Source organism: Cupressus sempervirens, chromosome 3 (genome assembly GCF_028749045.1).
Source record: "Cupressus sempervirens isolate cs-2001-9-10 chromosome 3, ASM2874904v1, whole genome shotgun sequence".
Taxonomy (NCBI): Eukaryota; Viridiplantae; Streptophyta; class Pinopsida; order Cupressales; family Cupressaceae; genus Cupressus; species Cupressus sempervirens.
Window position 1 is genome coordinate 447,877,811 of NC_143120.1, and position 15,267 is coordinate 447,893,077.

Below are 15,267 nucleotides of genomic sequence, written 5' to 3' on the forward strand. Positions count from 1 at the left end.
CATATTAGAGAATCACAACTATGGATAAATCGTCATTTAGAACTATTTTCACTAGTAGCTAATATATCAATCTACATCATACATGGAAGAAGTTGAAGAGCAATCAATACACATCAACATCATGAGAAGAAGTGATTTGGTTAATGAACCAATTACTAAATCAATATGGAGTGATACATAATAGCAAATGAGGAATCCATAATGGGTATTCTGGTTCCCAAGTGCTGATAAGTATGATAGCTACTATGAAGACCAAAAACCAAGTGATAATTGATCAATGATCATATGTATATCCAATGATGGTCCATGATTACTATGTAACAGGATGATACGCAAATCAGGAGAAGTTGTATCAATAAATATAAATAATCAAGAGGACATCAATCAACATATGACTGAGCAATAATAAGCATGCAACACTCATAACCGATACCAATATGGAGGAACAATAATTATGTTATGATAATTATTAAGTGAAAAAATGACAAACTTTGAGATCTATTGAACCAATGAACCATATTATTATACTAGCTCATAGGAATTTCTAAGGCAATGCTCACTCTTCTCTTTTCTCCATGACTGATTCCTCTCAGGTGCCAGATTCCTATGGGAGTGTTGGCACATTCCTAAAGACCCATATAATATCAACCAATCAGCAAGCCCTTTGTAATGAAACACGTGGGCCTTATATGACCAAATCAAGCTTAAACTAGATATAATGATGCCTATAATCAGGCCTACGATGAAACATGAAGCTCAAAACTCGAGATTGGAGCCTAAAAATTATTTAAACAGCCTCTGGGTCTAATGAATGGACCTGATCTAATTAGACAAGTTCATAATTCAATGTAGAATGGGCTTGATTAGGCCCCAATAGCTGACATACAGGCCTAATTAGGCCTAGATCCAAGTGGCTAGGGCTTTAGCATATAGGGTGTGAATTTGGGAACATATACCAGGCTAAGTTTGAGACAGATCTAACCTCAAAAGGGTAACATGTGGGCCTCGGCCCAGAACATGAAACATATAGGCCTTAGCCACATGAAATAAGACCCAAATCTGGGCACAAAACTCGTAAACAAGGACCTAAACTAGATCCAATCCAAACATGTCACCTCAAATCTACAAGGCGGATCCTAATCGGCAAGGTGATGGAAAACTAAAAGTTTACCAAAACAAAGAACATTTTTTAAATAGAAGAGAGACAAGGGATGGAAAACTAAAAGTTTACCAAATTATGGTTCACTAACGTTTATAGCCATTGTCTTTCACCATTACTATGTCTCTGTTGTACAGAGCTGTGAGAAAAACCAGTCGAGTCATTGTCTTTACCTTCGAAATTCCCCTCACCCATGGACTTACTTGGAGTAATGTGCACGTTTGTCAGGCTGGAAATCATACTTCCAATGCAAGAGGACTTCTCTGAAGGTAAGTTCAGCATTTTGGACATGGGCATTATAGCTAAGATACTATGTTCCCAGCTTGACTTTTGACTGTATGAAATGATTCCTCAGACAATTTGGCTCAGAATCAGAGAGAAAATTGGGACTTGAATTAGAGTTGATAGTCTTGTTTCTGGCACGAGCATCCTTGAACCTGAGGAGGAGCATCTTGGCAGTCTCTTTGCCCCTAAAAAGGCAGGCTGCTTCATCCTTTGCAGTGTCAAAGGTGCCCAACAAACTGATATTTTGAATGTTGTCTTCTATCTCTGCAACCCATCTCCTTGATGGCCTTTGTCTAATAATAAGACCATTAGTTCTGATAGAAGAACCATTTCCTATAAGCAATATGTGTTGACACCAATAATATCATATCTGATTCTCATCATGCTGAATATACATGGTTTAATCTTCAAAACATTTGCGGAGTTCAAGGATTGCTTCTTCTGTCAGTTTAATGTTTCCTTGTTTAGCTTCTTCTTAATCAGAATACCAGCAATCTGTTGAAGTCAGTTTCTCAGTGAGATATTAGATGATACACATTTTATTATCCTTGTCTTTTTGGCCCACTACCAAGAAATCTCTCTTCCAATTGTGGTAAAACTTCATACATCCCGGGCAGGCTTGACAAAGCAAGGTTTCATGGACCAAAAAGCATGTAGAAGCCCAAAAACAATTCCATAAAGGAAAAAGCATTCCAGCCTAGCATGTATAGAAGATATAAAATATTAATTGTGAGCTGTATTATTTCTTGAATTTCTAGAGGCCTGTATGATTTACTCTATGTTCTTCAAATTCATATATTTGCACTTGTTTTTCTCATCAAGCTCATTCTTTGAATATCGTGAATAACCTTCTTTTCTTTGCACTTAGTTAGAGCAACATCTTATTGTTGGATTAATTGTCAACATTTTCTTTTGAAATTTGTGAGATGGCTTAACTCTTTAAGTTCGCTCACCAAGTCCGCTCGCCATGTCGGCTCGCCGAGTCACCCCTCCAAATCGCTTGAAGCAAAGAAAAATTTGGTGTATTGTGCAAGTCTAAATAATGCTATCATTTTATATTTATAAAAACACTTACTTGGAAACATAACGAAGTGTTCTCCCCTTAGATTACTTCCCATTTAACAAACCAAGGAAAATGCAATAGATATATTTATCAACAAAGAAATAACATCAACGAGAGTAACCATGCCATCTACAACAACTACAAGATGATAGATGTCATGCCATTCTCATGGCCCAAGGGGCCATATGACTTGGACACTCATTATGTGCCCTTGAGTTTAATTGAGGAGGATAGTCTCAACTCTCCCAGCATCCTATCAAGCTTTTCCACCGAATTCCTAATATGGTCAGCTATTAGAAGTATGCAGTGAAATGGATACAAGTGAATTTAGGGTGTTCTGTTTTCAATATCATTTGTATAATGATCATAAATCCTTGATACAATTTTCTCTAAATTGAATTGCAATTACGTATTTTATATATAGAATACTATTTATAAATAACTTGTGTTGTGGGACTTGTTATTTTTGGGCAAAATCCAATATATCCCATAAAGAGATCAATATGCTGCTTGTGCAGGAGCCCCATCATTCTGAAGAATCATACCATTTTTGGTAGGCACCTAAAAGGCAATTTCCATAAGGAGTTGATGCCTTCCATTGGTTAAGATAAAAACTTAAAATAGATCTTTGAGGAGTGACTGCAGAAGATACTTGAGCAACCGTAACACAATTATTGTTGTTTTTTGGAAAGCCTTAAAGCATCTACAAATGTAGCAAACTGAGGTAGGCAATCACATTTTAATATGCAATAACAAACAATTCATGCAATAACAAACAATTCATACACTCTCTCAGGTTATCATACTCAAGGCCCTAGAGCCACTGGGCTCTAAAATGACAAATAAAACTTCAAACTAAGAACATGCAGCATGAAATTAATTACTAACTAATGTCATTATGCCAACATCACTGCTGCACTGCATCCTGGAATAGTTTAACAATATACACTACTTCCAAATGGCATTTAAAGTATGCGAGCTAGAAAGCAAATCTAGGTAACAAAAATGAGGGTCAATCTCAAGGTCAATGTTTTACCCTGCCATTTGGCAGAGTCAGTCAAATATATTCAACCTGCCCTTGAAAAACATGAGATTTGTTGAACATCCTTAAGATTCATTTTATTTTTTTCCTTACCTGTAACTCGTGGTATGCAGAATAATATTGTGGATATCTTCCATTTGACCCCCCAAAAGCTTCCTACCATGTATCTAGCAGGACCAAGATCTTTTCTCTAACATTTAAATCAGGCTACAAAATAAAATACAAATAAAACCCACATAAAGGACTGCTGAAAATATGCACTAAGAGCACAAACCGAAAATTGTTTAAGCTACAACCCAGAAAAACATGTGCAAGTTACACAAAAGCTTTTTTTACAGACCTTTTTCTTTACTATCCTGACCATTTCATGTAGCACATCTCTCTCGGCAACTTGCAAGTGAACAGTATCACCACAATTTTTTGTAAGTGTCTCTAATAGCTGCAAAAATAACCAGGCAAATATTAAATCAAAGTTATCCATCAAAGTCAATCATAAATGAATTCTTACTATAGTAAATTTTTTGCACTCAGAATTCAACCAAATATCTCAGTAATGATAACTTAAAATAAATCAAAATGTATATAGAAATTTATAATATTATTCAATACTAACCGTCAGAGAAAGAATTTGGATCTTAGGATTCTTATTGGCAATGTGTTTCTTAATTGTTTTGATTACTTCCTTTGCTTGTTTGTTCCAACACAATCATATTGACCAATATAGACCCTTCATTACTATCACCATATCCAAATGTCCATTTATAAGAAAGAACTTAGAAGACAGAGCTGTTAACCTGGTTTATAAAAACCATACCAACATCTCTTATGCGAACTCTATTCATATAACAAAGATGGGATTACATTCTCCGAACATGGACTACCATTAATGCATAATACAGAGCAACTACCAATCAAATAATGTCAAATTGGATTTACAAAAGAGGATAACAGTGTATCAATATTTGCAAAGCATAATCAAGAAATCTGAACCTAAGGTGGATTAAAGCAATTTAGCATGATTCTATGTCTTGTAACTCAGAGATGAAGGTATTTCCAAATATTTTGTATGACTTCTCATCTTAGACAAAAGATTATATAGACACATCTTATAAATATAGCCAAGATAGAATATATGACAAAAGGAGTAAGATTTCTTTGTGCCATTCAAGGTTCTTGGATAGGCAGCATGAATAAAATGAAATGCTTTCATTTCTTTAAAAATTCTTGAAATCCATGTTTGATTGTGACTACCATACATGTTGATCTGAGCACGCCTAGCTCCCAATTGCTGCTATGATATAGTTTAAGATTACTGCTGTAACTGATAAGTGGTGATGTAGATGAGCAAATTTGGATAACAATTTATATATGTTAGGTGTCAAGAAGCTTCACTTTACAATTTAAAAAATGGTTCTAACATACATGCTGTTTTATTTTGTGTCATCTTGGAAAACATTGGATCATTCATGTAAACAAACCTAACAAGCTCTCTTGTGTGTTTATACTTAAGTTCTAACGTTTCTTTTCCAGCCTGCACTGGAAGACTCTTCTGAAAAGTAATTCAACATTATAACATAATTATGAGCTGCGGAAGCATCAACTGTACCAAATCCTTACATAGTTGAAAACTATATAACCCATCACTGAAAAGTGATCAATATTACTCAAAAGATGCATTTGTTAAAATCATTGATTGATCAAAAGATGCACATCTTGTTTCCAACTCGTACTATTTCCACTTCTTAATCTATTAATTCTCTGAGCTTGATTGTTCTAACACCGTGCATAATGCTTTTATTGTTCCTTCCTAAATAGGCTCTGAAAGGTATCAGAGAGAAGGTGCATATTGTAACTAAGTTTGGATTGACTTGGAGTAATGGAGAATTTGGTGTGAAGGGAGATCCTGCATATGTCAGGGCTGCCTGTGAAGCAAGCCTCAAGAGGCTTGATATAGACTACATTGATCTTTATTACCAGCACAGGGTGGATATTATTGTACCCATAGAAGCTACTATAAGTCTTCGGATTCCAAACCCTTAACCTTGCACCAAAATACTATTTTGTCATGGCGCTGTAAGTTTTAAGATTCAAAATCTATACTACTGTGACAGGTTTTTTATTTTAATCTTATTTGTAAAATTTTGGGCAATGGTTTTTCTCCAAAAACTACATAGTTGAATCTTGAATTTGATTTGATGTGAGAAATATATTTTACATATCAATTCTTGAGATTGATAAGTATGAAATATTTTCTACAGCAAGTCAATTTGTGATTTTACTACAAGGATTCAACTATGTGGTTTTCTAGTGAAATGCATTGACACAAGTTATTTTAATAGTGGTTCACAAGAACTCATTTTTCATAAGAATGAATGGAACATGTAGTACTCATTACATTTAGATGATGCTCATAAGGTGAAGCATTAAGCCTTTCCAGAAGGTCACTAAGTGCAATACTACTCCAACTTATTGTCATGAGAGATGATTTCTTATGAAGCTAATGTAACATGAGTCAATGAATTTGTCTCAAAAACAATAAAATCAAAATTTCAAACCTCTAATTTCACTAGAAAATATGTGTCTAATAATCAAGGTTGTATGGCTTTGGAGGGCAAGATTGTATCCCTCTGGCTCTTTACCGACGCCTAGCAAAACATAAGAAATCTGATAACAAGCAAATCAATTTTCCTTTTATACAGATGGGTGAACTAAAGAAGTTGGTAGAAGAGGGAAATATAAAATATGTGGGTCTGTTTGAAGCCTCTGCTTCAACAATCCGTAGGGCCCATGTAGTGCATCCAATCACTGTTGTGCAGCTTGAATGGTCTCTCTAGAGTAGGGATTCTGAGGCCCAAATTATTCCCACCTCTAGGTAAACGTTGTGACGATATAATACCTCAAAAGTCAGTGATTCAATGTTTACTGTATAGATTGCAGAGAACTGAGAATAAATATTTGTGAATTGGGTTCACAGTATATACCAAAAGTTGAAGTTTTTAATAAGATTTTTTTTTAACTTTGTTCCATTTGAACTTAGATAAGGAATACAAGCTTACTTATATTTATTTTATTTCATTTTATTCCATTCATAGGGAGTTGGGGATTGGGATTGTTCCATACAGTCCTTTAGGCATGGGTTTCTTCAGCACAGGAAGAAAACTTCTTCAAAGTGTGACAGATAATGACTTCGTAAGGTAAAGGATAGGATTTTTTTTTCCATTTAATAATTGTACCATTTTAAAGATGATCTGATGTTGAGTTCAAACACTGAGACTGAACAACAAAGTAAAATCTAAACAAAAATCTACATGACAAGACTGACAATAAAGGTGAAAATTAATTTGATTTGATTTTGTCATTGTTGATTGTTTCATATCATAATAATTGATCTGTTAAACAGGGGAATTTGAGGTTTTAAGGTGAGAATCTTGAGCGAAACCAAGATCTATTACTAAAGCTAAGTAAGATCAGTTTAAGAAAAGGGTGCAGCCCAAGCCAGGTTGCTCTTGCATGGGTTCAAGACCAGGGAAATGATGTTGTGCCCATTCCTGGAACCACCAAGATGAAGAACCTGGATGATAATATCTTCTCTCTCGGTAAAATTGACAGCAGATGACATGAATGAAATCAAAGCCATCTTTCCTATAGATGCTGCATCTGGAGATCGACACAGAGCTGTTGATTTGCAATTGACCTGAATAAATTCAAAAATGTTTCCATACAACACTCTCCATTGAATTAAAGCACATTAAATGTTTGTGTTCCAGAGCAGAACATTTGCAATTGAGCTAGATGAATAAAGGGCTCTGAAGAGTTAGCAGCGTTAAAAAAAAAAATCTAAATAAATGGATTTTTTAGCCTTGTACTATATCAGTTATAAATGCTTATTGTTGAAAATGTAGTATTTTTAAAGTCTATTAATAGAGTATTTTCAGAGCCTATTAATAGAGAGCTTTTGGTAAATGACTCTATAAAGAGTTTTATAAACCCGGTGGAAATATATTTTGTTAATAGTAATGATACTGGCATTTTAACATTTATGCATGACAATATTTATGGACCAGTGATAAACCCAAACCCTTCCACATGGATCTTAAGTAGGAGTTAGTAATAAAGATCCAATAAATGAGTCGTAATGTCTCCAAGGTTCTCTCAAAGACTTCGATATTCAACCATTGTTACTCCACATAACTTGTGGGCTTGGACATCAAGATAACAATATGCCATTTATTATCAGTGCATGCCAAGGATACATTAGAGGTTTTCACCCCATATGTCAACAAATTCACGCTTCAAAGTAGATAATCTAGAATGTCCATCTGGTGCCAATTACATGTTTTATTATCAAGACAAAGCACAAGAACCCGTAGCTACAAATAAATCCAAATTTCCTTGAATTTCCTTGAAACAATATGAAACACACTCAGAGAAGTGGTATAACATTGAATAAGACCCATATTACATTACAAAAACCATATAAAAATCTCAAAGTCTTTCTAATACAAATTTCAAACTCGTTTATGATCATATTAATTTAAACAAAAATAAGTATATAATGGTAAGAAGTTGCATGCAAAAATTATTTATAATATTGCATTCAAATTCATTGATATGCACAGAAGTAGTGCCATGTAGAGTGCAGGAAGGGTCTACGTTGTATGGGTATGTCTCTCTTGATACAGAGGTGTGACACTTGAGAAAGAAATGGTAGCCCTCGTTCACTATGTTGTGTACACAGATGTCACTTTTCTTGATACTTTAGAGTCTTAGACACTAATAAAATTATTGTAGGGAAAGTCAGTCAACTTACTAAATCTATTATGACACCTCCATTCTAAACGACATTATCATATTAGACTTTGTGATCCAACGTATTGAAGAAATTACCTTAATATTGAAGAATTAATACAAGTGATGTTGCAGGTGTAGTGGGATTGCTTCCAAATTCTGACTCTTCCACAATACCACTCTAAATATATAGTCCATCTCTAGTTCCTTTGTGCTCATTCCATTAGGAAGACTCCAATCGAAGGAGTGAACCAGCGAAGCCAAAATTAAATGAAGCATCTTATCAGCCAAAGGAAGCCTTAGGCATATTCTTCTCCCTACTCCAAATGGTATAAGCTCAAAATCTTGTCCCTTAAAGTCCACAGTAGCTCCCTCTCCCTCCAAAAACCTCTCTCGCATAAATTTGGAAGGCTCCTTCCAACACAACAGGATCCCTCGCAATCGCAAACCCCTTATTTCAAAAGATCTTGATGCTTTATGAGGGATCAAAAGAGGACCAGGAGGATACAGTCGAAGCACTTCTTTCACCATTGCATGAAGGTAAGGTAGATGATTAATATCAGATTCCTCCACTCTTCTACTATGACCTACAACCTCCTCTAACTCCCCTTGGACTTTTTCCATTTTATCTAGATTATGAATGAGTTTTACCATTGCCCATTCTATTGTTGCACTAGTGATGTCGAAACCAGCAATTAACAGATCCTGCATTATCAAAACACCCCATCCTCATTAACCAATGCCGCCACTCTCATCTTCAGCCCTAACTTGGCCTCCTCATTAGCAGACGACAACATTGATTGCAAGGATTTCATTAACACCGCCGCTGCCACACCCGTCTCCACGCACCCCCTATACATAGATGCCCCTTTCTCAAAAACCTTCGCCTTTGCCTCCTCCAGCCTGTGAAACCCTTCCTCCATTTTCGTCCTCAGCAACAATGAGTTTTTCCCACTTTTAAAAAAAAATTTAACATATGAAGCCCGTGTTGGTCGAAAATTCGACCAACACAGGCATGGATTTTTTAAAAAAGATATTTTTCCTTGCTTATTTCAACCAATCTAAAACATTTTAATAGATGGTCGAAAATTTTGGTCAAAAATTGGGGTCAAATGTACTAGTGAAGGCTAAACCACACCATCCTGCAGGATTACTAGCCAACCAAGGATGCTTCTGCATCATAAGACATGAACATTGAAATTGAATGCAATATATCTTGCAGAAAAAAGAACCAGGAACATCAAGAGTGCAAGAACATTGAGAGTGCAAAAGAAGTACAAACACCTATAATGACACGTGTCATTGACACATCACAAAGCTAATGTTGTGGAAGGAACACTCACTTGACAAAGGAAGATGGCGAATATGGCTAACATGAAACCCCCCAAGGCACTTTATAATGTAGTGTAAGTACAACAAAACTCAAAGATGTTCAAGATCCCATAATGCAATAGAGTGGAACTTTATCTCAATGTGTTTGCAAAAATACTACAAAAGGATGTCAACAAAGATCAAAAGAGACATAAGGTTGATATAAGATATAGTACAACCCATGAAAAATCATCTGAAGTAAAAAATTTGATCCCCAGACCTAAAACAACAAAAATATCCACCATAATGCAAAAAAACAAAAAAATTAAATGGGATGTGCTTGGAATAGAATCTGGAAAATAAAATGTCTCAAGATATGTATTCTGAAGTGCAAAATAGAACCTCTAATTTTGATTGCATAAAATAGCAACCAAACAACATCAAAAGTCCAAATAAATTGCACCATCATGATGGGCTCAAAATCAACTTTTTGATGATATCTTGTTTGCGAAAAATAGAGTCTGGATGAGCAAGTTATGACAAAAAAACCACAAGTAGGTCAAAAAAAAGTTGAAAGGGAAAAACAAAAAACCTTTGCCTCGGGACCCACGCCAAACTACCTCGAGAAGCGTGCCCACCACATCCAAAAATCACCTTGGAAAGTATGTCAATTCATACTAGAAATTGTCTTAGGAAGTGTGCAGGTTCAACACCAAAATTGCCTTGGGAACCATGTCAATTTGGTATCAAAATTATCTCGAGAAGTGTGTCAATTATGTACTTGAAATTGTCTCGATTTCCAAGCCAAAAAATATTAGTTTTTACTAGAAAACCTTGATTTTCATGCCAAAAAAACATAAAATTATAGCCTCGAGAAACATGCCCAATCTAGGATCAATATTTTTTTGTCTCAAATTCCAACTATGTCCAAATTGGACAAATTTTATATGAAGTTGAGGGTTTTTGGGTGCTTTGAGCTCAATGACAAGGTTTGTTTAGGCTCAAAGTGCATGAAAAAAGAGGTGACCCTTGGATCCAATATACAAAAAAAAAAACTCTGAAAAATGAAACCCTCTGAAATAAAAAAACACAGATCTGAAAGCTAAGCCAAACCTCTCATTAATAGAACAAGGGCATGAAGATCTGGAGCTCTGATACCATGTTGAAGTTGATGAAATATTAACCTCACAACTCCCAAGAATCACCTGCATGCAAACACTTATCATAGAAAGAGAGGAGAGAATCTATGGAGGTTGAAATTCCCAGATCCATAGATGAAACATTCTTGATGAGCAAAAAGAGAATTTACTATTATCAAAAGTAAATCAATAAATTACAAAGAGATCAATCCTCATAAAAGGAGATCAAAACCCTAACATGTAACTAACCTAGGTTGCATGATAATAATTAATAAAATAATTAATTATTATATGCCCAAAGTTTAGCTTAAGCAAACTAGAGATAATAAGTGACTTAATAATTACATTAATATAATTAAATTAATAAGAAAATACTTTATTACTCTAACACTCGCAATTTGAAAAGTCTTGCTATTCTTTCTTTGTTTTAACTATAAGCACAATTTCTTTTTGTGGACCTATCTTAGATCTTACACCTTTGGTTGCAGTTCTTAATGTTTCATCATTGGTGTGTCCTCATTCATTCTTGCTCATTATATCTTCTTCACTAATATCTTCTATAGCATGTGGAAATCTACTTATGTGAAGTTCATGCGTGTATGCAATCTTTCATGATTTTACATGTCAATTGTTGGATCTCGTGCAGACCTATCTCCAAGCTCGCATCTCTTCGCATGCTTAATTGTGCAGTCACTAATGGAATATGACCTATATGTTGTAACATGTTCTTGATTTTTAGAATGTGTAATATTTTAGCCAACTTGTGTATCCTTATGGCTATATTATGTAATGTAGTTGATGTTTATGAGAGAAATCAGAGAAGGCAAGATCAAGAGGTTAAGTTCTTGAGCAATTTTGTTCACGTATTAGTTTTCTGTTGTAATTAGAAGGTTGCGATTAGGTAGGCCTTAAACCTAACAAATTGTAATCAAATTGTATTGGATATGCATTATGTATATCAAATTTTACCATTTCATATCTATTGTGTTGTGCTTTTGTGTGTTTACTCTTCTCGCTTGGTTTGGAACATCTTCTTTGGGGACATCTCCTACCTAGCTTGTGTTAGGAGCAAATTCTCTCTAATTTCTCAACTCAATAATCAAAAGTGAGAGTAAAAGCTCTCTTTTTCCCTAACATAAACACTTTTATTAAAGTAACTTTTAAATCACAATATTAAACCACTTAATAGACTAAGTGGCACCCTTCACAAATTAAATAAGATAAATCCAAATATTCAAAATTCAACTACAACAAATTAGCCAGTAAATAAAGAAAATAATTAAATCCCCCAATATTTAGTTAAATCAACATTTTAAATAACATTTTTTTGCAACAACTACAAAACCCTAAATACACATACACATACACAAGTATAATCACATAATGCATTATGAATCAAGATTTACTAACATTTATTAGATGGTTAATAATAACATTAATACAAATACGTTACCCATCCATGGATGACATTGGCTCACCATGAATGATCAAGGTCACTAATGGAATATGACCTATATGTTGTAACATGTTCTTGATTTTTAGAATGTGTAATATTTTAGCCAACTTGTGTATCCTTATGGCTATATTATGTAATGTAGTTGATGTTTATGAGAGAAATTAGAGAAGGCAAGATCTAGAGGTTAAGCTCTTGAGCAATTCTGTTCACGTATTAGTTTTCTGTTGTAATTAGAAGGTTGCGATTAGGTAGGCCTTAAACTTGACAAATTATAATCAAATTGTATTGGATATGCATTATGTATATCAATTTTTACCATTTCGTATCTACTATGTTGTGCTTTTGTGTGTTTACTCTTCTCGCTTGGTTTGGAACATCTTCTTTGGGGACATGTCCTACCTAGCTTGTGTTAGGAGCAAATTCTCTCTAATTTCTCAACTCAATAATCAAAAGTGAGAGTAAAAGCTCTCTTTTTCCCTAACATAAACACTTTTATTAAAGTAACTTTTAAATCACAATATTAAACCACTTAATAGACTAAGTGGCACCCTTCACAAATTAAATAAGATAAATCCAAATATTCAAAATTCAACTACAACAAATTAGCCAGTAAATAAAGAAAATAATTAAATCCCCCAATATTTAGTTAAATCAACATTTTAAATAACATTTTTTTGCAACAACTACAAAACCCTAAATACACATACACATACACAAATATAATCACATAATGCATTATGAATCAAGATTTACTAATATTTATTAGATGGTTAATAATAACATTAATACAAATACGTTGCCCATACATGGATGACATTGGCTCACCATGAATGATCAAGGTCACTGTCTCTTGGTGCTACTGTTAGGGATATAGAAACACACTCAAGTCTTGTAATCAGGGTGAATGTATTGGGTGCATGTTTAGTAAACAAGCAAATATCAAGTACATATACTTAATATATAAATAGTCAAAGCACAAATATACACGTAGTTACATTAGAGAAGAATGAAACACAATGTAGATCTCACAAGTAAGTGACTACAATTCCATTCCCACTTCATACTAGCACTAAAATGTAACAATACATACTAGTAGTGCAATATAGTATAATAATATATAATCACATGATATTCTATTTAAATTCAAACATTTGAATAAACATTTACAATCATTTTAGCATATATCCATTGGAACTAGAAGATAAATATCCATGACACAGAGGTGCATTAACAATGAGTCCAAATGAAGATCCTCTAGGTATATAACCCATTATCTAAACCTGAATATAAATAAACTATTTCATGATCATTCTAAGCATATATTAATATAAATAAATAACTAAATTACTCAAGAGCATAATCAAACATATAAGTCAATAGTAGTACAATGACTATAATCAGGTGTAGTAATCAAATTTATTACACAATGTGACCAAAATTTGTATCTCAAGGGTACTCATGAAATAACATCATGATACCATACCAATCTAGGTAACTAGAGGGAACTTCCTAAGTGAAACCATCAAATACATCACAAATCTCATAAGTTTGACATAAATCATAACTAGTCTACTAATACATCAACATAAGTCAAATCACCCCCATGGGTGTAGACTACTCATGGGTCCCAACATGATCACTCAGAAAGCAAGGACATCAATGTTACATCCATCAGTATGGCATACACAATGCAAATGGGAGAGACACTACATAGAGCAAGGAACCACTCTCCTGTGGTAGAGACAACTTTCTTGGTCCATGGTTGCCATTTTTTAAAAAAAATTTTGATGGTTGGATACACTCGTCCACGAGCTATTATGCAAATATGTAATTTTTTGTATAGAGTGCTAGGAATGGGAAATTGAGGGTAGAATATGAACACAACCCTTGGTATATGATCAATATGTATGCAAATGGTTTTTTTTGGCATAAATGTTCTACATTACTTCCTAAACTAGATTAAAATAACTTTATACTTTTCTTCTATATATATATACACACACACACACACACACATATATGTATATATATGTATATATATATATATGTATATATATATATCTATACATATATACATATATATATATATATATATATATATCTATACATATATACATATATATATATATATATATATATATATATATATATATATATATATATACATATATGTATACATATATATATATACATATATATATGTATATATATAGATATATATATATATACACATATATATATACATATATATATATACATATATATACACATATATATATACATATATAGATATATACATATATATGTATATATATATATGTATATATCTATATATGTATATATATATGTGTATATATATGTATATATATATATGTATATATATATGTGTATATATATATATACATATCTATATATATATATACACATATATATATATACACATATATGTATATATCTATATACATATATATGTATATATCTATATACATATATAGATATATACATATATATGTATATATATATATATATATGTATATATGTGTATATATATGTATATACATATATGTGTATATATATGTATATACATATATGTGTATATATATACATATATGTGTATATATATACATATATGTGTATATATATACATATATGTATATATATGTATATACACATATACGTATATGTGTATATACACATATACGTATATATGTATATACATATATATTGACAAAAAACAACAATAATATTACAAAGGTCCATTAAACCATATCTATAAAATATATTTATAAAAAAAGAGAATAAATATACATAAATTCACACATTGAATAAATAAACATCAAAGCACATCCTACATTCTAATTTATTTCAAATCCACCTTTCATTACGTAAAAATGAATGTATTCATTTGTTAAAGGTTGTAACATAGCCAAACATCTAAACATAAAACTATGAAGATCATAACCACAATTGATTCATCTCATCAACCACAAAAGTATTGTGATCAAAATTCTAAAACACTTGGAA

The 15,267-nt window shown here is 32.9% G+C and overlaps 2 pseudogenes; one reads left to right on the forward strand and one right to left on the reverse strand.

The window, feature by feature from the left end:
* Positions 1-201: 201 nt before the first annotated feature.
* On the forward strand, positions 202-7,247 carry LOC149566998 (putative aldo-keto reductase 3; annotated as a pseudogene).
* Positions 7,248-8,451: 1,204 nt separating this feature from the next.
* On the reverse strand, positions 8,452-9,260 carry LOC149566999 (geraniol 8-hydroxylase pseudogene; annotated as a pseudogene).
* Between the last annotated feature and the right edge of the window lie 6,007 nt (positions 9,261-15,267).